The following is a 22,478-nucleotide window of genomic DNA, read 5'->3' as shown; positions in this document are numbered from 1 at the left end:
GTCATATAGTAGATATGATTGTTGGATTTCGGGTTCCGGCAGACCCTTGAGGTTCGAACACTGGGGTGCACGCGGAGATTTCACCACCTACCTACCTGCAGCCCTCCGCCTGGCTAAGATCTAAGCTATGGAAAGAACAACACAAGAGACACAGGGTTTATACTGGTTCGGGCCACCGTTGTGGTGTAATACCCTACTCCAGTGTGTGGCGTGGTGGATTGCCTCTTGGGCTGATGATGATGAACAATACAAGGAAGAACAGCCTCGCGAGGGTCTGTTCTTGGTTGGGGCGATGAACTGCTGGGAGGAGTTCAGTCACCCTTCTCTCTCTCTCTCTCTCTCTCCGATTGTTGATGCCTTTCCTTCTCTCCCCCTTCGCCGATCCTCATTCGCTGATCCTCCTTCCTTCCTCATTCCCCTTCCTCCTGTGGGGGGCTGGTCCTATTTATAGAGGCCCTGGTCCTCTTCCCAAATATCAAGCGGGAAGGGAGCCAACATTGGCGGGCTAATTTGAAGGGGGACAGCTAGTACCAGCTATCCTGACAAAAGTAGCCTTCACCTGCACAAAGCTCTGGTGGTGACACCGTCTTGGGCTCCACAATGACCTCCGTCTTGTAGTCCTCCTGGTCCTGGTCTTGTTGCACCAAAATGGCAACCTTTGCCTGATGCCTCGGTACTCCGCGGTTGCGCTTGCTCCCTTTGCACCAAAGAGGAAAGGAGGACACTGTGTCGGCTGGCGCCCGCCTGGCGCCCAAATGTCGTCATGGCTTGCGTCACGGGCACCTCATGAGATACCCCGCCTTGATCTCTCCGCCTCCTCGTGAGCCAGCCTCGTGAGGCCGTGCCTGAGGAAGCTCCGCGTCGTCCGCCCCGCGAGGCTTGGCCCCTCGCGAGGGTCTTGGGTCTGTGTTGGTGAAGATGGGCCGTGCTGGGCCCTCCTTTGAGCCACGCCGCAGGCCGCAGGCAGGCAAGTCTAGGGACCCCCGTTCCTAGAACGCCGACAGTAGCCCCCGGGCCCAAGGCGCGCCCGGACTTGGCCGTGCAGGGAGGCGGAAGGGCAAGAGCGAAGCGCCGCGGGCCCTAACAGCCTGCGGCCTTGGGCGCTGCGTGACGGTTGATTGGACGTGGGCGCCTTAGCAACCTCGCGAGTTGATAAAGGAGCGGCATCTGCCTAGGCTTTGCTTTTTGCTTTCTCCGTTTGTTGCTCAGATCCCCTTTCTTGCGCCTCTCCTTCCTTCCTCCAAAATTTCCAGATCTACTCCGACCGTGTGACCTAGGAAGCCATGGCGCCTCGTCAGCCCCCGGCCGTAGCTTGGTACTCGTCTGCCCTGGACTCACCGAACGTGTCGGAGGCGAGCCTCGCCCGATTGCACCGGATGGCAGCGGCGCGGGGCATCGATGGGGCAAAGATGTTGAAGGCCGGCTCCGCCACCCCTGAGGGTCAAGGGAGCACCTTCTATCCGTTCTTCGTAAGTGCCATTGCTGCTGGCCTGGTGCCACCCTTCTCCGAGTTCTTCTTCTCTGTCCTCCGCCATTACAAGCTACAAGCTCTGCATCTCCACCCCAACTCCGTCCTTCTCCTGGCAATCTTCGCCTATTACTGCGAGGCTCACGTAGGGGTGCAGCCCTTAGTGGCCTTGCTGCACCACTACTTCTACCTCCGGACCTCTCGCGGTCCTGCTTCCGCGTGCGCGAGCTTCATCGCGTACGGTGGCACCATTGCCATCTCGAACCCCGGGAAAAGGATTGAGGGCTTCAGGAGCAAGTGGGTTTTGGCGGATGCTGGGCGCATCCACCCTCGGCTGATCTTGCCCACGGAGCAGCCCACGAGCTCCAGCGATTGGGGTCGAGCGGAGCTCGCGGACCCCCACACGAAGCTGGTGTTGGAGAATATGGACGCGGATCTGAGGCCGGCCAACATGGCGGTGACGAAGCTGACCGGCGCGTTACTGCTGAGGGAATTCCTGGAGCACCAGCTGGCTCCGCTTCAGCAGTACTCACTTCCAATGTGGAGGCCCCATCCGAGCCCCGCGGCCTTGGCCGACGGAGATCTGGCTGCGGTCCTCCAATCTCTGGTCGGGGGCGATGTGGCGAGGTTGGAGGGCGCTCCTACTCCCTTGTTCCTCCGTGATGACTGGGAGCAGGTAGTGGAGTCCATTCCCGTCTTCAACGGGGATGGGCCCGTGCCCATGGAAACTCCCGAGGAACCAGTGGACGTGCCCTCCGACGACTCCAGCGAAGAGGAGGAAGGAGGGGAGCGGGAAAGAAGACCTGACTCCGAGGCGACTGCCGGAGAGTCGAGGGCTCCCCTCCCCCGGCACAGGTCCCGCGTTCTCTGCCTCTCTCTAAGCGATGACGATGAGGATGCCGACGAGGATGACGACGAGCAGGACGGCGGGAGCATGCCCCCGATCCCGAAGAAGGACAGGACCGGGCTGATCTCTCGCGGGTCTGCCCCGGCCCCGAGGCGGACCGCAGACTCACCTTCCACTTCCAAGCTTCCCGAGGTTGACCATTCCAGCCAGCTTTCAGGCTTCAAATTTGGCCGGAGGCCGCTCGAGCTCACTGGCGACGACCCATAAGCGTTTAATTCTTGTCTTTATTTCTTGTTCTGCTTATGAGGCTTGACGTCCGCATCTTTTGGATAGGCTAGTGCCCGCCGCAAAGAAGCCGAAAGGAGCTCCTGAGGTTCCATCCGTGGCAGCGCCTCTGCCCGCAAAGGAGGGTGACCGCGACTCACGGGCTTCTCCTGCTCGGTCGTCCTCGCGAGGCCTGGCTGAGCCGGCTGGGGCGAACTCGGCCCCCACGGCCTGAGTGACTCCCGAGGTGTCCTTGCCTGCCGCCGCCACTACAGCCGTTGGGGCGCAGCAGACTCCGCCTTAGGATGTTGTGGCTGTGCAGCCGCCTTCTCCTCCTACTCCACCGGCTGCTGTCTCTCCGACTCCTTCTGCCGTTCTGGATCGTGTTGTTGCTGAGCTGGACCGACTGCGGCAGGATCTTCTTGGCGCCGACCCTCGCTTGGTGGCCGGGCGCTTGGAGCTGGCTTCAGGATGGGTTCGCTCCGACGCTTCGATTCGGACGGTGCTGGTCCAGGCCTCGACGGCTTGCGATGAGGATAAGCAGGCCGTCCTTGAGGCGAAGGCTGCTCGTGACGCAGCCGTGGGGGAGGTGGTCGACGTCCGTGGTCGCTACAAGGCGCTGGAGGACGAGCTGCAAGGCCTGCGGGACCAGCTTGCGAAAGAGGTCCGCCTTCGCCAAGAGCAGGAAGAAGGCGTGAAGGCTCGCGAGGCGGCCGTCAAGGAGAGGGAGGTCAAGCTCAGGAAGCGCCGCGACCGCCTAGGCGCGCTGGAGCAGGAGTTGGGGGCGAGGAAGGCCGAGCTGGACGACAAGGCCCTGGTTCTTGCCGAGGACCGCGTGGCCTTCACGGAGATGGAGGCGAAGGCTCGCTCCTCGCTGAGGACGCTTTACGACAGTGGCCTGGAGAGCCCGCTGGCTGGCGCCGAGGACGGCCCCGCCAAGATGCTTCCCTTCCTGGTTCGCGCTCTTGAAGATGTCGCCCTTGGCCTTGGCCCCACTGCCAAGGCCGAGGTGCGTGTCCTGTCCTCTGCAGCGCTGACGCGGGTCCTCACCCACATCTACCTTCACGATCCCGGCGTCGACCTCGACGGCCTGCTGGAGCCAGTAAGCGGCGAGCGTGCCGCTGCCGCTGCCGAGGCCGTGAAGGGTCGCGCGGAGGCTCTGCTGAGGAAGTTCTGGGCCTTCAGCACCAAGCCGAAGCAAGGCGCTGCCGACCCCACTACTCCATGAGGCGAACCCACTCCGCGCTGCTCCGCCGCCGACAAGTGACTCCGTTGTGGCTCCTGTCCTGCCTTTAATTCCTGCACATGTATCATGCCTCGGGAAGGCATTTAAACTTGCGTTTGGCATTGAGACAACAATGTGGACTGTGATATTTGCTTTTGAATTCCTTGAAATTTGCGCTTTTCCTTCCTACTTGCTTATGTTCTACGCCGGCAGAGCCCGGCCCCGTGCATACCTCACCCAGCGTTAGTCCTGACCGGAAACTAGGACGGGGCCAAGGAGTGAGGGGCTACGTGACAAGTTAGGCTCCTGAGTCGCGATGCTCAGGAGTCCCCCTTGGCGCACGAATAGTAAGTAGGGAAGTGTGATGTGGATGGATCTACCGTTCTACGTCTGTAGAGCCCGGCCCCGTGCATACCTCACCCAGCGTTAGCCTTTTGGAACTAAGGAGTGAGGGGCTACGTGACCAGTTAGGCTCCTGAGTCGTGATGCTCAGGAGTCCCCCTTGACGCTCAAACGTCCTTCGTACATTAGCTCCGCTCGGGGAGAGATGCGCGACGAACCAGGCCTGGGGGGGCCTTGCTGGGCGGCGTGCGTCTGGGCGTGACCCAGGCGCAGCCCCCGTGCCCAGCCCCCTCGCACGGCACTCCCGAGGGGAGGTGTTACGATGAGGCTAGACACTAAGCTCTGGGCTCCCTGAGGTTGATGCGGCCCGGGGGCCACCCTCAGTTGTTTATCACCAGCGCGGAGCATAGCGCTTCTGTATGTGTACGGGCATAGCCGCTCCTCGGAAGTGTCGTCAGCCAGCACAGAGCATGGTGCCTCCACTGGTACGTGGGAGGGAGCCCCCCTCCGGGAGGAGCCCCCGGGGCGTGTACAGCCCCACCATAACACGTGGCTGGATAGGGCCTGGCGAGGTGTATCTAGGCACCTGTGGGCCAGCGCGGGACTCACGGGGCCATACCTCTAGGCGGGTTGCGCCTGGCACTGGGCCTTATCTTGTGATGTGTCCCTGCAAATTTTGTTAGATGTCGGCACTCTACGTCCTCGGGTCCCGGCCCTCGAGCTGGTCTCAGCCGTCGCTGGTATGCCAGGTCGCGATGCCGTGGACAAGGCCAGAGGGTGAGGGCTGGAGAGCCAGTAAGAGCCCTGAGTCACGATGCTCAGGTACCCCCCCCCCCCTTAATTAATGTGGAAGTGGTCGGCATGGAGAAGAAGAGGTGTCATGGACCGGCATCAAATAATCAAGCATGGTGGGTATAACGCATAATCAGAAATAATTGCAAATGAGATACATGCCGCTGGGTCTGGCCCAAGCGACTTGGGGATGATGCAGCCCGAGGGGCGCCCCCAACAAGGTAAGCTAACAACATGAAATAAAAGGGATACATGCCGCAGGGATGGACCCACGCGGCCTGGGAATAATGCAGCCCTGGGGGGCGCTCCCAGCTGGAAGTGAAACTTGAAAGATGTCACCTGATGACGTTGAGGACGAAGGGGTGTTGGCGTAGCAGACTCGATGGGCTGCGGAAGCCGATCCTCACGAGCCCCCAGGCCCGGGGGCCTCGGGAGGCTCCGGAGGTGCTGGCGGCTCCCTGCGGACCATCTCCATCTCCGCCAGGGCTGCGGAACACCTGGCCTCTTGTGCCTCCATGATGCCCCTCATGAGGCGCTGGTATGTGGCAGCTGCGTTCGGCAAGCCATAAGGCATGCGAACATAGCTGTGGGGTGGACCTCCGCAGCACCCCACTCGCGAGGGCCAGAGGCGCTCCAGAGAGGCGACTCGGTTGATCCCTGGTATGTCGATGCAGACGCGCAGCCCACCATCCTCGCCTAGATGGGGAGCCACTGCTGGTAGACGGCGGCCGCCTTTCATGACCCTTGACTCCTGTAGCTCCTGAATGGCCTTGCTGACGAACTCCTGAGGGTCTGGCTCTCCTTGCCTTACTCCTTCTTGAGGGAAACGTGCTTCGAAACACGCCTCCATGTGGTGCCCAAGCGCCTCCCTCGTGACCCTAGCCAGGTCGGTGGCCCTCCAGGGGAGAGCCCCCGAGCCCTGCCTGAGGAGGGCGCCGGGCACGCTTTCCTATGTGATGGAAGGAGGTTCCCCCTGGGCAGGCACGGGCCCAGAGGGGCCTGCCTCCTGAGGGGCCGGGCCGGACAATGTCTTCTTCTTCTTGGGGGCGGTCTCGGGAAGCCTCCTACTTCCGCGATCCGGGTCTTCCAGGGACGTGGCCTGAAAGGCTCGTTCCAGGGAACACACCGCGTCCTTCTCTTCACAAGGCACCGTGATGACTCCGCCACTCCCTGGCATCTTGAGGACGTTGTAGCCATGGTGAGTTACGGCCATGAACTTGGCCAGCGCTGGGTACCCAAGGATGGCGTTGTACGGCAGGCGAATGTGAGTGACGTCGAAGTCGATGAGCTCGGTGCAGTAGTTGTTGCGTGCCCCAAAGGTGAGAGGGAGGCGGACCTGCCCAATCGGGACCGTGGAGCCGTCGGTGATTCCGGAGAAAGGCTTGGTTGGCTGAAGCTGGATGTAGGGCACTTGGAGATTGTTGAATGTTTCCATGGACAGGAAGTTGAGCCCTGCCCCGCCATCGATGAGGGTCCTGGTGACCACCATGTTGCTGATGATTGGGGAACAAAGCATTGGGAGGACTCCGGCTGTAGCCGCACACTTGAGCTGATCTGCTGAGCTGAACGTGATGGTGCACACCGACCACCTGAGAGGGCGCGTGGATTCAAGCCTGGGGAGAATTGCATTCACTTCGCGGGCGAACTGCTTGAAGATGCATTGAGAGGCTGGGGCCTGAGCCCCGCCCAGGATGCAGGCGATCGCGCGCGGCTCCTGGAAGCCCCCAGCCCCCTCGTCTTGGTGGCGGTCCTCGTTTCTCCTTGGCTGCGGCGGCAGCGGAGGGAGGCCTGCGTTGCCTTGCAGGCGATCCTCGCGAGGCTGATCCCTCCAGTCTCCCTCGCGAGGCGGGTCTTGCCAGCGATCCTCGCAAGGTTGATCGCGCCACCCTTGGCGCGGGCCACGGTCTTCCCAGCGTCCTGCGTTCCTTCCTCCTCCTCGACCGTAGCCCCGGTCACCGCGGTCGGGGCGACGGCTGATCCTTCCTTCCCGCACGGCTTGGAGCTCTTCACATTCGTTGGTGTTGTGGGTGTGGAGGTCGTGGTACACACAGTACCGGCTGCCCTTGGAGGGTTCGGGCTGATCTCTGCCCCGCTTGGTGTCTGGTTCTGCCGCGAGCATGGTAGCCCCCTTGCGCTTCACATCTTTGGCCTTGGGCTTCTTCTCTTCTGGGTCTGCGACAGGCAGCTCGAGGAGGGAGAGACGCCCTTCCTCAGCCCTGGCGCACTTGGTTGCCAAGTTGAACAGCTCCAAGGAAGTGCACAGGTCTTCATGCATTGCCAGCTCCTCCTTCATCTTGGCATCGCGCACGCCGTCGGAGAAGGCTGAGATGATGGCCTCCTCAGTCACCTTGGGAATCTTGAGGCGTGCGTTGTTGAAGCGCTGGATGTACTTCTACAGGGTCTCCCCAGGTTGTTGCTTGATGCGGCGCATGTCTCTCACGGCGGGTGTCCGGTCGCGAGTACCTTGGAAGTTGGCGATGAAGCGGGTGCGCATCTCGTCCCAGGAGGAGATCGTGCCTGGCGCCAGGTTCAGGAGCCAGGTGTGGGCCCCATCCTTGAGTGCCATGGGAAACCAGTTCGCGATGACCTTCCCGTCTCCGTTGGTAGCTTCGATTCCCAGCTCGTAGAGCTGGAGGAACTCCGCAAGGTCAGCCGTGCCGTCATAACGAGGAGGCAGGTCTGGCTTGAACTTGCCGGGCCACGCGATGCTGCGTAGCTCGGTGGTGAAGGCACGGCAGCCTGTTGTGGCCACCGAAGGCCTTGGGTGATGGAGAGCTTGGTCTTCCATGTCCCCACGCGCTGCAGCTAGGTCTTGACGTGCGGGAGCAGGAGCATGGTCGCGACGTGCTGGAGCAGGGAGCGCCCGGGCAGCTTCTTGCGGGCGAGGGACTTCCTGGCAGCTCTGCTCTTGCTGCGCTGGCACCTGACGGAGCGGGTTCCGCCCAGGGGCCACGCGCCTTGGAGCCATGGCGCCTTCTTGAGGAGGAGGCGGCCGGGGCGCCGCCAGATCTTCGTCGCCCGCACGGGGCGGGGTGCGGTGCAGCGGAACGGACGGCGCAGGAGAGCCCCCTGCTGTGCGGACGAGCTCGGCGATGCGGTCGAGCCATTCTTCATAGACGTCGTCGACAGGGCTGTAGCGCAGGAGCTCGTTTGCCGCGATGAGCGCAGCTCGAGCCTCCATGGGTGCGCAGAGCGCGCGGGACGAAGAACCAGCTGGGGTAAGCGAGGGAGTAGCGGTGCGGCCATCTTGCCGCACGGATGGATGCTGAGACGATGCTTGCTGCTCGTCCCCCGCCGGGCCGGTGGCGGCATTGATGGCAGGTGACGGGGAACGGCGAGGACGCCTGCCGACAGGAGCCGTCTGGGCGACGCGGGAAGCGAGAGCGGCCCGGCGCTCGGCGCGGGCCCGACGAGCGTCAGACATGGGCGCGATGGTCGGAGGAGAACGGGGTAGTGGAAGATGAATTTCGGCGCACCCCTACCTGGCGCGCCAAATGTCGGATTTCGGGTTCCGGCAGACCCTTGAGGTTCGAACACTGGGGTGTGCGCGGAGATTTCACCTCCTACCTACCTGCACCCCTCCGCCTGGCTAAGATTTAAACTATGGAAAGAACAACACGAGAGACACAGGGTTTATACTGGTTCGGGCCACCGTTGTGGTGTAATACCCTACTCCAGTGTGTGGCGTGGTGGATTGCCTCTTGGGCTGATGATGATGAACAATACAAGGAAGAACAGCCTTGCGAGGGTCTGTTCTTGGCTGGGGCGATGAACTGCTGGGAGGAGTTCAGTCACCCTTCTCTCTCTCTCTCCGATTGTTGATGCCTTTCCTTCTCTCCCCCTTCGCTGATCCTCATTCGCTGATCCTCCTTCCTTCCTCATTCCCCTTCCTCCTGTGGGGGGCTGGTCCTATTTATAGAGGCCCTGGTCCTCTTCCCAAATATCGAGCGGGAAGGGAGCCAACATTGGCGGGCTAATTTGAAGGGGGACAGCTAGTACCAGCTATCCTGACAAAAGTAGTCTTCGCCTGCACAAAGCTCTGGTGGTGACGCCGTCTTGGGCTCCACGATGACCTCCGTCTTGCAGTCCTCCTGGTCCTGGTCTTGTTGCACCGAAATGGCAACCTTTGCCTGATGCCTCGGTACTCCGCGGCTGCGCTTGCTCCCTTTGCACCAAAGAGGAAAGGAGGACACTGCGCGGGCTGGCGCCCGCCTGGCGCCTGAATGTCATCATGGCTTGCGTCACGGGCACCTCATGAGATACCCCGCCTTGATCTCTCCGCCTCCTCGCGAGCCAGCCTGGTGAGGCCGTGCCTGAGGAAGCTCCACGTCGTCCGCCCCGCGAGGCTTGGCCCCTCGCGAGGGTCTTGGGTCTGTGTTGGTTAAGATGGGTCATGCTGGGCCCCCCTTTGAGCCACGCCGCAGGCCGCAGGCAGGCAAGTCTGGGGACCCCCGTTCCCAGAACACCGACAATGATCAACATAGAGATGTTCACCATTGATGACTATCACGTGATGATCAGACATGGGTTAGTTGATTTGGATCATGTATCACTAAAATAACTTGAGGGGTGTTAATTTAAGTGGGAGTTCATTAGTAATTTGATTAATTGAACTTAAATTTATCATGAACTTAGTATTAATAGTTTTTTGCATATCTATGTTGTAGATTGCTACCTCTTGAGCACTGCGTTGGTTTTCCTTTGAAGAGCAAAGGGTGATGCAGCAAAGTAGTGTAAGTATTTCCCTCAGTTTTTGAGAAACAAGGTATCAATCCAGTAGGAGGCCACACACAAGTCCCTCGTACCTACACAAACAAATAAGAACCTCGCAACCAAGGCGATAAAGGGGTTGTCAATCCCTTCACGGTCACTTATGAGAGTGAGATCTGATAGAGATGATAAGATAATATTTTTGGTATTTTTATGATAAAGATTAAAAGTAAAGATTGCAAAATAAAAGGTAATGGAAATAGCTTGTTGATGGAAGATTAATATGATGGAGAATAGACCCAGGGGCCATAGGTTTCACTAGTGGCTTCTCTCAAGATAGCATAAGTATTACGGTGGGTGAACAAATTACTGCCGAGCAATTGATAGAAAAGCGAATGATTATGAGAATATCTAAGCATGATCATGTATATAGGCATCACGTCCGTGAAATGTAGACCGACTCCTACCTGCATCTACTACTATTACTCCACACATCAACCGCTATCCAGCATGCATCTAGAGTATTAAGTTCATAAGAACAGAGTAACGCATTAGGTAAGATGCCATGATGTAGAGGGATAAACTCAAGCAATATGATATAAACCCCATATTTTTATCCTTGATGGCTACAACACAATACGTGTCATTTCCCTTTCTGTCACTGGGATCGAGCACCGCAAGATTGAACCCAAAGCTAAGCACTTCTCCCGTTGCAAAAAAGATCAATCTAGTAGGCCAAACCAAACTGATAATTCTAATAGACTTGCAAAGATAGCCAATCATACATAAAAGATTTCAGAGAAGAATCAAATATTGTTCATAGATAGACTTGATCATAAACCCACAATTCATCGGATCTCGACAAAAACACCACAAAAAGAGTTACATCAAATAGATCTCGAAGAAGATTGAGGAGAACTTTGTATTGAGATTCAAAGAGAGATAAGAAGCCATCTAGCTAATAACTATGGACTCGAAGGTCTAAAGTAAACTACTCACACATCATCGGAGGGGCCATGGAGTTGATGTAAAGGCCCTTCGTCATCGATGCCCCCTCCGGCGGAGCTCCGGAAAAGGCCCCAAGATGGGATCTCTTGGGTACAGATGGTTGCGATGGTGGAAATAGGGTTTTGTGGTGCTCCTGGATGTTTTCAGGGTAGATGAGTATATATATAGGAGGAAGAAGTAGGTCGGTTGAGCCATGAGGGGCCCACGAGGGGGAGGGCGCGCCCATGGGGGTAGGCGCGCCCCTGCCTCGTGGACACCTCATTCGATTCTTGACGTCCACTCCAAATCCTCTAGATCATCTTTGTTCCAAAAATCACGTTCCCGAAGGTTTCGTTTTGTTTGATATTCCTTTTCTGCGAAACCTGAAATAGGCAAAAAAACAGCAATTTGCACTGGGCCATGGATTAATAGGTTAGTCCCATAAATAATATAAAAGTGTAAAATAAAGCCCATTAACATCCAAAACAGGTAATATAATAGCATGGAACAATCAAAAATATAGATACGTTGGAGACGTATCAAGCATCCCCAAGCTTAATTCATGCTCGTCCTTGAGTAGGTAAATAATAAAAACAGAATTTTTGATGTGGAATGCTACCTAACATAATTCTCAATGTAATTCTCTTTATTGTGGCATGAATATTCAGATCCGAAAGATTCAAGACAAAAGTTTAATATTGACATAAAAATAATAATACTTCAAGCATACTAACTAAGCAATTATGTCTTCTCAAAATAACATGGCAAAAGAATGTTCATCCCTACAAAATCATATAGTTTGGACATGCTCCATTTTTGTCACACAAGAATGCTCTCATTATTTCTGGGTACTGTAATGAACTCATTATTTATTTATATGTAATGAACTCATTATTTATTTATATGGGTGTTAAACCTACTATATCCCTACTTTTCCATGGTTCATAAACTCTATTACTAGCCATAGATTCATCAAAATAAGCAAACAACACACGAAAAATAGAATCTGTCAAAATAGAACAGTCTATAGTAATCTGTAGGTTTCGAATACTTATGGAACCCCAAAAATTATAAAATAAATTGCTGGACGTGAGGAATTTATCTATTAATCATCTGCAAAAAGAATTAACTAAATAGCACTCTCCAATAAAATGGCAGCAAATCTCGTGAGCGCTAAAGTTTCTGTTCTTTACAGCAAGATCGCAAAGACTTTCCCCAAGTCTTCCCAAAGGTTCTACTTGGCACAAACACTAATTAAAAGCACAAAACCACATCTAAATAGAGGCTAGATGAATTATTTATTACTAAACCGAACCAAAAAGCAATGAACAAAAATAAAATTGGGTTGCCTCCCAACAAGCGCTATCGTTTAACGCCCCTAGCTAGGCATAAAAGCAAGGATAGATCTAGGTATTATCATCTTTGGTATGCAATCCATAGGTGGCTTTCATAATAGATTCATAAGGTAATTTAATTTTCTTTCTAGGAAAGTGTTCCATGCCCTTCCTTAACGGAAATTGGAATCTTTTTTTGACTATAAATAGTAGGGTAAGACCCCACTGCAATTTTTAATTAAGAGAGCAAAGTACAAATAGTCTGAAAAGGCTTGAGGTAAGCCTTATGAAGAAAAAAAGAAACTACAAACTAGAAGAAAGAAGAAGAAAAAGAAAGAAAAAACCAAAAAGCCTACTAGCCTACAAACAGAGAAATTACAAAAGGCCTTCAAGCCAAACAGAGAATTGCCTCTCATGCTTCTTCTTCATCCTAATCTTTAAAAGCTTTAGTTCCTCCAGATATATGGACCTCCAGCCTTGAAATGAAGGAGCAATGTTTTTGAAAATCTTATTATTTCCGGTTATCCAGATGGCCCATGCTCCAAGAATGATGATCTCCATGTAAAATGGGTACCTTATTTTGTCTTTAAGGTCTTGAAATGCTTCTAATACAGACAAGTTTGGTGTTCTTGTTGGACATATGAAGTCCCAGCATTGTTGAACAAATCGGCAACCCCAGAAAAGATGATGCAGCGTTACTTCTTATTGACAACCTCCAACTGCACGGTTATAAGCCTCCAACACAAAATTCTTTCTTCTAAGTAGATTTCTTGTGTTGACACAATCATGGAGTAGTTTCCAGAAGAAAACTTTATGCTTTGGCTGACAAGAATTCTGCCAGATCCAGTTGAAATGTGGAGGGGTCTGCTTGTGTCCAATTAAGACTTTATATGCTTTGATTGATGAATAGTTTTTGGTCCCCCAAATGTAACTCCATGTGTCCAATGTGTCTAAGTATTCAGATTGTCTCAAGGAAATGCAAATATCTTCCATTTGTAAGAATTCCTCATTTTCTTCTGTTGTCAAAGGGAGATGGAAGAGATCCTGCAAGTATTTAGTCTGCACCACTTGTTGAATATTTAGCTGAGGATTTTTGACAAAAGAGAATAGGTGGGGGGAATTGGTGTTTAAGTATTGTTTGGTTCCATAGATCATCCCAAAAGAGTGCACTGACACCATCTCCCACATTACATCTAGCAATAGCTTTGTACTGATCAATGAGAGCTAAGTTGGACTTCCACGAGAATGATCCTACCATGCTGCCCCCTGGTAATCTCCCATCATTATAGTATGTTTCCCAAATCAGGTTAACCCAAGGGATGTCATGTCCGTTCAAGAATTTGTGGAGGTTCTTCATGAGCAGGGTTTTGTTGTGTGTAAAGATATCTAGTACTCCTAATCCTCCCTGGTCTTTGGGTCTACACACAGTGTGCCATGCCATCAATGCAGGTCTTTTGTCCTCCATAGACAGTGCCTCAAGTACTTGATGATCTGTTTCTTTATTGTAATAGGTATGTCCAGACAACACATGAAGAAAACTGACAATGATGTCATCACTGACTTGACCAGTAGTAATTTTCCAGCTTGGGTCATGAAGACAGAGATACCAGCCAGTCTTTTGGCAATCTTGTTAACCAAGGGGAGGCATTGCTCCGCGGTTGGTTTGTATATTCCCAAGGGAAGACCAAGATAAGTAAAAGGGAAATGTCCTCTAGCACACTGCAGTGTGTTTGTAAAAATTTCTACCCTGTCTTCAGCAATGTTCAGAGGTACCATGATTGACTTCCCATAATTCACCTTGAGCCCAGTTGCTGTAGCAAAAGTATTGAGAAGAGCCTTTAAACAGAACAGCTGTCTATAATCAGCTTGCATAACTACTAGGGTGTCATCTGCATATTGCACAATTGGGAAGTGAGGGCAGGTGTTGACTTGAAGTGGAGCGGTGATCAGGTTTAACCTCATGGCTTTGTTAAGAATAGATTGCAACAGATCAGCAGCCAACACATATATTAAAGGAGAGTAAGGGTCCCCATGTCTTACTCCTCTTCTTATGTAAATTCTTTTCCCAGGTACACCATTCAGTAATACAGAAGATGATGCAGTTGTGAACAGAGCTTTCATCCATGATATCCATTTCTCTCCAAAACCTTTAGCTCTAAAAATATCAATGATTGCTGCATGCTCAATTGTATCAAAAGCCTTCTCAAAATCCAATTTAATTACTAAGATTTCCTCCCTAGACTTGTGGCACTGGTGAATGTATTCATAAGCCCACCCTAGGCAATCATGGATCACTCTATCTTTGAGGAAACCATATTGATTAATATGCACCATTTGTAGAATAACTCGTTGTAATCTATTGGCCAGCAATTTTGTTATGATTTTCAGTACTCCATTTAGCAAAGAAATTGGCCTAAAGTCATTTGGGGAGAGTGGCACTTCTTTTTTTGGCACTAGAGTGATGAAAGAGGAGTTGATGCTCTCTAGATTTACATTCACAGCATGGAATGCCATAATAAGCTCAAAGACATCAGTCTTGGTAATATCCCAACAACTCTTGATAAACTCATTATTAAATCCATCTGGCCCTGGTGATTTATCTGCAGGCAGATTTTTTACCACATCTTCAATTTCTTCTTGAGAAAAAGGTTTTTCCAGATCAATAAAGATTTGTGGATCCACTATGTTTTCATACAAATCTTTTAGGTCAAAGTGCATGGAGTGTCCATTGGATTGTCCCAATCTATTTTTAAAAGCCTCCCATAGGATTGCAGCCTTTCCATCATGATTTGTTACTTCAACTTGATCTTTATTCAACAGCATAGCAATGTTATTGTGTCTTTGATTAATAGAGGCTTTTGTATGGAAGAATTTTGTGTTCACATCCTCAAACTTTACTCCTTTGATTTTACCTCTCTGTTTCCAGTAAATCTTCTGGTTATTGAGCACAGTTAACAATAAATCCTTTAGCATGTTCTTGCAATTATTCTCAAACACTGTAAGATCCCTGTATTCCTCAATCATGTCCCATAGAAAGATATATTCATTTAGATCTGCAATTTTCTTCTTATGACAGGCAAGGTTTTTAGCCCACAGCTTAAATGCTCTTCTGACATTTTTGAATTTTGCATTGACCTTCTTTGCACAATTAGTATGACCTACTGGAATATTCCAAGCAGCCTCAACCACCTGTTTAAAGGAGCTGTGATTAAGCCAATAATTTTCAAATCTGAACACTTTAGATTTTGGGATATTTGTGGCAATTTTTATCATGCAAGGAAGATGATCAGAAATTGGCTTAGCCATGGGAAGAGCCAAAGTATCTGGGTAGCTGGTCATCCAAGCAGCAGAGGTGAAAAACCAGTCTAACTTCTCCAGGAGGGGGCTGTCTTGCATATTACTCCAGCTAAACTGCCTGCCTTTTAGAGGGAGTTCAATCAAACCAAGTTCACTTATAGCCTCATTAAACATAAGCATTTCATTGACATCCCCTCCAGGTTTATTTCTGTCCTCGGGTGTTCTAATGAAGTTAAAATCCCCCATGATAATCCAATCCAAATCATTAGGCATTTGTATATTACCAAACCATTCAATGAACTCAATTTTATCCTCATGATTGCAAGGGCCATAGATGTTTGTGAGGATCCAACATTTGGAAGAAGTTTTATGTAACATCTCAATTTTCAATTTGGATGTTTATAAATAGGTCATTCATATGCATCCATGATTTATGCATTTTTGCCTCCATTTGTTTTATTTGATTTTTGATCCAAGGAAATTTGAGCAACTCAAGGACCAAAAGAGAGAGTCGGAACTTTCCCTAAAAACCAATTTTGAATTTTTTGAAGTTGGGAGTTTGGATCCAATTTGGTTTCACCAAAATTCATTTCCATTATATCAAAAATAAAATAAAGAGAGAAGATAAAATGACTTCTTCAAAATCGGAAAAGAAAATATTGGAAATTGAATTTGGAACCAAAATATATTTGTTGGGTTTTATTTTGCACTTTATTTTATTAGTTTAGCAAAAATGTTTATTTTTTTACTTGCATTTTAGGCCAGATAAAAGTTCACTAGGTCATATATAAGACCATATAACTATGTGAATTTTCTGGGATTTTTTAGGCTAATTTTTTATTGGTATTTTTTTGGTGTTTCATTTGCTTCTGAAAAAAAAACGTTTAAAAAATGAGCTTCCAGGCCAGGCCAACTGGCCCAGCCCAGCAGCGAGGCCACATTCAGCCCAGCCAGGCTAGCGCTAGGAACAGTTAAAAAAAAGGTCGATCACTCCACCTCTCGCTCACCTCATGTGCGCCCCAGCTCTCCACGCACATTTCCATCGCTCGTTCACTCTTCCTTCTTCTCTTGTTTTTTTCTTTTCTCTGGCGCTTGGTCACCACACCTCTTCTTCTTCCTCCCATGAACGGACAACAGAAACGTACGTGTACATTACTCCCGACGCCTCTTCGTTTCAAATTATTGGAAATCCTAACTCCATCCAACCTCACGACCAAGGAAGATGCCCTATAAATAGCCACGACTCTCCTCGACCGATTCAATCGAAAATCTCTCACCAAAACTACCTCTAAACGACGCACTCGACGTTCCAATCTCGCCTCAGAAGCTACAGTTCATCGCAAGTTTCCGACGCCGGTGAGCCGTTCCGAGCCTTATCCTTTTGGGTTCCCACTTCTCTCGATCTCTACAATCTTTTTGACAAGGTTTTGTGATCCCTTTACTTCTACAGAGGCCACCCTCGACCACTTTATCTTCAGCAGAGCACCCGGACCACTGAGTTTTGCCGCTTCGTTTCGTCGCCGTTCGTCTCCTGTGATCATCACAGACTCCACCACCGGACGAGCCACTCTCCGCTGCATCTCATAGACACCTCCGCCGCCGCCCACGATCGCCAGAGCCACCGCCATCACCACGCGAGAGCCTGCCCCAAACCTCTCGTTCTTCTCTGTAAGTTGAACAAGCATCCGTTCGCTTCAGTTAGAAAAAAAACTTTTTGGTTTTTCTAAATTAGATCGATTAGATCGGTTTTCTGCGGCTTAGATCAAACCGGATACTATTTTTTTTAGCCACCACGATCATTTTATCTATGGATCGGCCATCCGCTGGCAGCAAACATGCGCAGCCAATCACAGCATGCCACGTGGCAGCTCATATTGAATCCCGTAATTGATTTCCAGAAAAATGCCCAATCTTCAGAAATTCATATCTTTTAATCTATAGATCCATTTTAGTTGATTCTTTTTTCTACGGTTTCATAGAAATATCCTCTATCCAGAGAACCAAACGAAAAATATTTTTGAAAATTTTAAAATTTGAATTCAAACATATCTGAATTCAAACTTCGTTAGGCCGTAACTCGAGTTTCGTAACTCCGTTTTAGGTGATTCTTTTTGCAAATCGAAGCTCGTGACGTGTACTTTCTGTTAGACCCAAACATACATATTTTTGCTACTGTAAAAATTATGTTATGTACAGAAACTTTATTTGGATGTTTTGGAGTTTTTCAAAGTCTTTCTTTTGTTTTCTTTCTGGATCTTTGCTTGTATACTTATATATGTTATTGCTTGCTTACGCTAGATCATTCGGAGTGCAAAGCTTGCTACTACGAATCTTTACAGTTCAACGAATATCAGCAAGGCAAGTACACACTTTGATCATATTTTCCAATACCCAGTTTTTACTATGCCTTAGTTTCACCCTCAAAGATTGCATGAGTAGGATTGGGAACATGTTGTTATGCTATGTAGTTCATGTGGTAGGAACCTATGACCTTTGTTCACCCCGGGAATTTTTCGTTATGTCATATATTGCTTAGCCATGCTCGTAGACGGGGATTGGTATGTGTGATTCATGCAAGTTGTGAGAGATAATAATTTGGGACAACTTAAGGTGGCAACTTTAATACACATCTGGGTGGATTGTTTGGGGCACCTGGAGTAACCAGTGCTTGCCCAAGGGGAATCCCAGAGTACCCATGTGATTACCCTTGGTCCGCCACCCAAGCTCAAAGGGATCATAAGATATTTCATGCCTAGAAACTTTCGTGTGCAGCCACAAGCCATTATGGGCCCTGGCATAGTTCAGTAAGTTTGTGTGACCTCTTTCCGTGGTAGACTAGCTGATGTAGGGGAAAGTAGGTGTACCGGTCTACCCAGGGTTTGGAGGAAATACTTCAGAAAGGCTATGTCTCGATCATCCGATCACGGAGGTGGTCGAGTCTTGTGGGGAAAAGTGCGCAAACCTCTTCAGAGTGTACAAACTAATCATGATTAGCCGTGTCCCCGATTACGGACATCTTGAGTATCTAGAAGTGAATTATTGGTTGATCTCATCACTCTTTTTAATGAAATTATTGGGTTACTAATAACTTGGGGATTTTGGGATTGAGTTGGAGGAACCTTCTCAATAATGGCATTTTAATTTATTAGTAAAAAAAGTTTATTCCTTTGTTGTAGGATAAAATTAGCTTTATGCAAAATTAAACTTAGAGCCTCCACCAGCTAAATTTGCATATAGAGATAGTCTTTTCATTTATTATTATTCTATGGTGTGAAATTGCCAGCGTATTCCATGTGCTGACCTACACGGCTGCAACGTCACATGTTGCAGACTTTTTCGACGAAGATTAAAGGTGCGATAGGTCGTTGTTCTGCACTCAGTTTGCCGTGGAGTTGGATGGACTCATTTATCTTTGAAGCTTCTGCAGTTATTTTTATTTAGATGGCCTTTGGCCATATTATTGTAATAAATACTCTTTTGAGAACCCCGATGTAATAAAGTGTGATTGAACTCTGTTATAATTCCTCGAGTACTGTGTGTGTCAGCATACTGATCCAGGGATGACACTTAAGCACAGAGACTTCGATCCATTTTGGATCGGGTCACTACAAGATGGTATCAGAGCCACGCTGACTGTAGGACGTGGCCACTAGGAAATGGAAAGCCGTAGGAAGAAAACTCTATTTTACGACTTCCTTAAATATCTATTGGTCTATACTCTTCTCTATTCATTTCTATCTCTTCTCCACTTCAATAAAATAGTTGTTCAACCCCATCACCAAGTTGCTCAGCCCGATGAGACCATGACCTATGAAGACATCATTGATGACGAACAAGAAGAAGCTAGAGTTGACTTTGATTTGAGAAGATTTAGTTCAGACCACCACTACCAAGTTGAGTCCAATGAATGATTGCGGTAGTATGAAGAGATCATATCTCTTGTGGATATGACCTTACCTGTAGGTTTTTGCTTGTGTGGTGTGATCTGTGTGAATTGCTTGATTTGAAGTTTTCTTGCTATCATAAGCATATGGGTAGTGATTTCTCTCATTAGGCCCTTATTCTATTCTAATTTCTCATCCACTCTAAACCTAACAGATGACTCCGAGACATGACCCAGAATTCCCACCGGAACTTACCCAGTTGATCCAGAACCAGAATGCCCTCATGCAGCTACTCATCCAGAATCAGAATCAGAACAAGAAACAACCCACCGCCACCACCCCCGGTCGACAACCTTACCCGTTTCCTGAGGTTGAACCCACCAGTGTTCTCTAGCAGCACGGAGCCGATCGTTGCAGATAACTAGCTTCGCAAGATCGGAAGAGAGTTGACCACCGCGGGATGCACTGACGCTGAGAAGGTGCGCTTTGCCGCACATCAACTGGATGGACCAGCAGCCTTGTGGTGGGAGAATTACACCACCACATTCCCCATAGCCAGTGTGACTTCGGATCAGTTCCAACAGGCGTTCCATACCGCACATGTTTCAGCCGGAGCTATGAGTCTGAAGAAGCGTGAGTTCCGCAACTTACACCAAGGAAATTGTTCTGTTGGTGATTATGTGGAGGAATTCAGCAAGTTATCCAAGTATGCTCCCGGGGACGTGGCTGATGATGCCGCTAAGCAGGAGAAATTTCTGGAGGGACTAAACGATGATCTGGGACTTCAGTTGACTGTGGATACTTTTAACAATTATCAAGAGTTGGTCGACAAGGCTCTCATTCTGGAAGGCAAGCAGCAGCAGGTGGAGAATCGCAAGAGGAAGTACGGATAGGGAAAGTGCAACTCTGGAGTTCAGCAGAAGCCCCACTATACCCCATACATGGGAAATAATGGATCAGGATCCGGCAAGTATGGTGGACACACTCACCATAACCATGGAGGAAATTCACATCATGGAGGTAATGGACACAACCATAATGGACATAGGAATGGCAATGGGAATGGAGGAAACAACAATCAGCATCAGTCCAACCCCGCTACACCGACAAAGAAGGATCTGAGCCACATTACCTGCTTCAAGTGCGGGAAGACCGGACACTACGCCACCGAGTGTCCCGAGGCGAAGAACGGGAATGGAAATGGAAGCTCTGGAAAGAAGCCCAATCCTTTCACCAGAGGTCAGATGAACCATGTCAACGTGGAGGAAGTTTATCACCAGCCTGATGCCGTTGTTGTTAAGTTCTTGATTAATTCATTTACAGCCCTTGTTCTTTTTGACACTGGTGCATCACATTCATTCATATCAAGGGGTTTGTGGATAAGTTTAAGTTGCCAGCCGTAGCCCTTAAGTCACCTATGTTAGTGAGTTCCCGAGGAGCAGAGTATATGGCTAGTCGGGGATGTTTTCAGTTGCCCTTGACCATAGGGATACACATTTTCCCCATAGACCTCATCATCCTAGAATCACAAGGATTGGACGTAATTCTAGGCATGGACTGGCTATCCAAGTATGAAGGGAATATTGATTGTGCCCGTAAGTCGATTCTTCTCACCACCCTAGAGGGGAAACGGATCAAGTATGTGGCGAGGCATACGCCAAGGAGGACTCAAGTGAATTCTCTTTCGGGAGTTGTTCAGGAGGAAGTACCAGTTGTGAAGGATTATCCCGATGTATTCCCCGAGGAATTGCCCGGCATGCCACCGGATCGGGACATGGAGTTTTTGATTGAATTGTTACCAGGCACCGGACCAATATCCAAGAGACCGTACCGGATGCCCGCAAATGATCTGGAGGAAATTAAGAAGAAGATTAAGGAATTATTGGAGAAAGGTTATATTCGACCGAGTTAATCACCTTGGGGAGCCCCAGTGCTTATAGTTGAGAAGAAGGATGGATCCTTGAGAATGGTTGTAGATTATCGTGCGTTCAATGAGGTGACGATCAAGAACAAGTACCCTCTGCTGATGATCAATGATTTGTTTGACCAGCTACAAGGAGCAAAAGTTTTCTCAAAGATCAATCTTCGATCAGGATATCACCAGCTGAAAATTCGAGAACAAGATATACCCAAGACAGTCTTTACCATGAGATATGGACTTTATGAGTACACAGTCATGTCTTTTGGTTTGACTAATGCTCCTGCCTATTTTATGAGTATGATGAATAAGGTAGTCATGGAGTTCTTGGATAAGTTTGTTGTGGTATTCATTGATGACATATTGATTTACTCACAGAATGAACAATAACACAAGGAACATTTGCGCTTGGTGCTTGAGAAGCTCAGGGAACATCAGTTATACGCAAAGTTCAGCAAATGCGAATTCTGGTTGAAGGAAGTCGGGTTTCTTGGACATGTTATATCAGGAGAAGGAATAGCAGTAGACCCCTCAAAGGTTGAAGCCGTCAATGAATGGAAGGCACCCACCTCAGTCAGAGAGATTCGCAGTTTTCTTGGACTCACAGGATATTATCGAAGGTTTATTGAGAATTTCTCCAAGATCGCGCCCATGACAGAGTTATTGAAGAAAGACACTAAGTTTGTTTGGACCGACGAATGTGAGGCCAGTTTCCAGGAGCTGAAGAAACGTTTGGTCACAACCCTAGTGCTAATTCTTCCGAATATACGCAAGGATTTCCAAGTATATTGCGACGCTTCTCGTCAGGGACTTGGAGGTGTTCTTATGCAAGAAGGAAGAGGTGTTTCATATGCCTCACGTCAGCTTCGACCTCATGAGCGGAATTATGCCACACATGATTTGGAGTTAGCAGCCGTAGTGCACGCACTCAAGACCTGGAGACATTTTCTTATCGGAAATTGTTGTGATGTTTACACGGATCATAAGAGTTTGAAATACATCTTCACGCAGAAGGAGTTGAACCTCAGGCAGAGAAGATGGTTGGACCTCATAAAGGATTATGATATGAAATTGCACTATCACCCAGGAAAGGCCAATGTTGTGGCAGATGCATTGAGCCGCAAGAGCTACGTCAATACCCTCACAGTAGGAGGATTACCTCAGGAGTTAATTGATGATCTCAGAGATCTTTGATTGGAGATAGTACCACGAGGTTTTGTTACCACAATGGAAATTCAATTCACTTTGTTGGGAAAGATCCGAGAAGCCCAGAAGTTAGACAAAGGTATTGCGGAGATAAAGGGAAGGATGAACCAAGGAAAGGCAGAAGGATTTCGTGAGGATGAACATGGAACCTTATGGTTTGAGCAGCGTATTTACGTGCCAAATGACCCAGAGATCAGGAAATTG

This window comes from Triticum dicoccoides, chromosome 4A (genome assembly GCF_002162155.2).
Source record: "Triticum dicoccoides isolate Atlit2015 ecotype Zavitan chromosome 4A, WEW_v2.0, whole genome shotgun sequence".
Taxonomy (NCBI): Eukaryota; Viridiplantae; Streptophyta; class Magnoliopsida; order Poales; family Poaceae; genus Triticum; species Triticum dicoccoides.
This window is presented reverse-complemented; position numbering follows the sequence as displayed.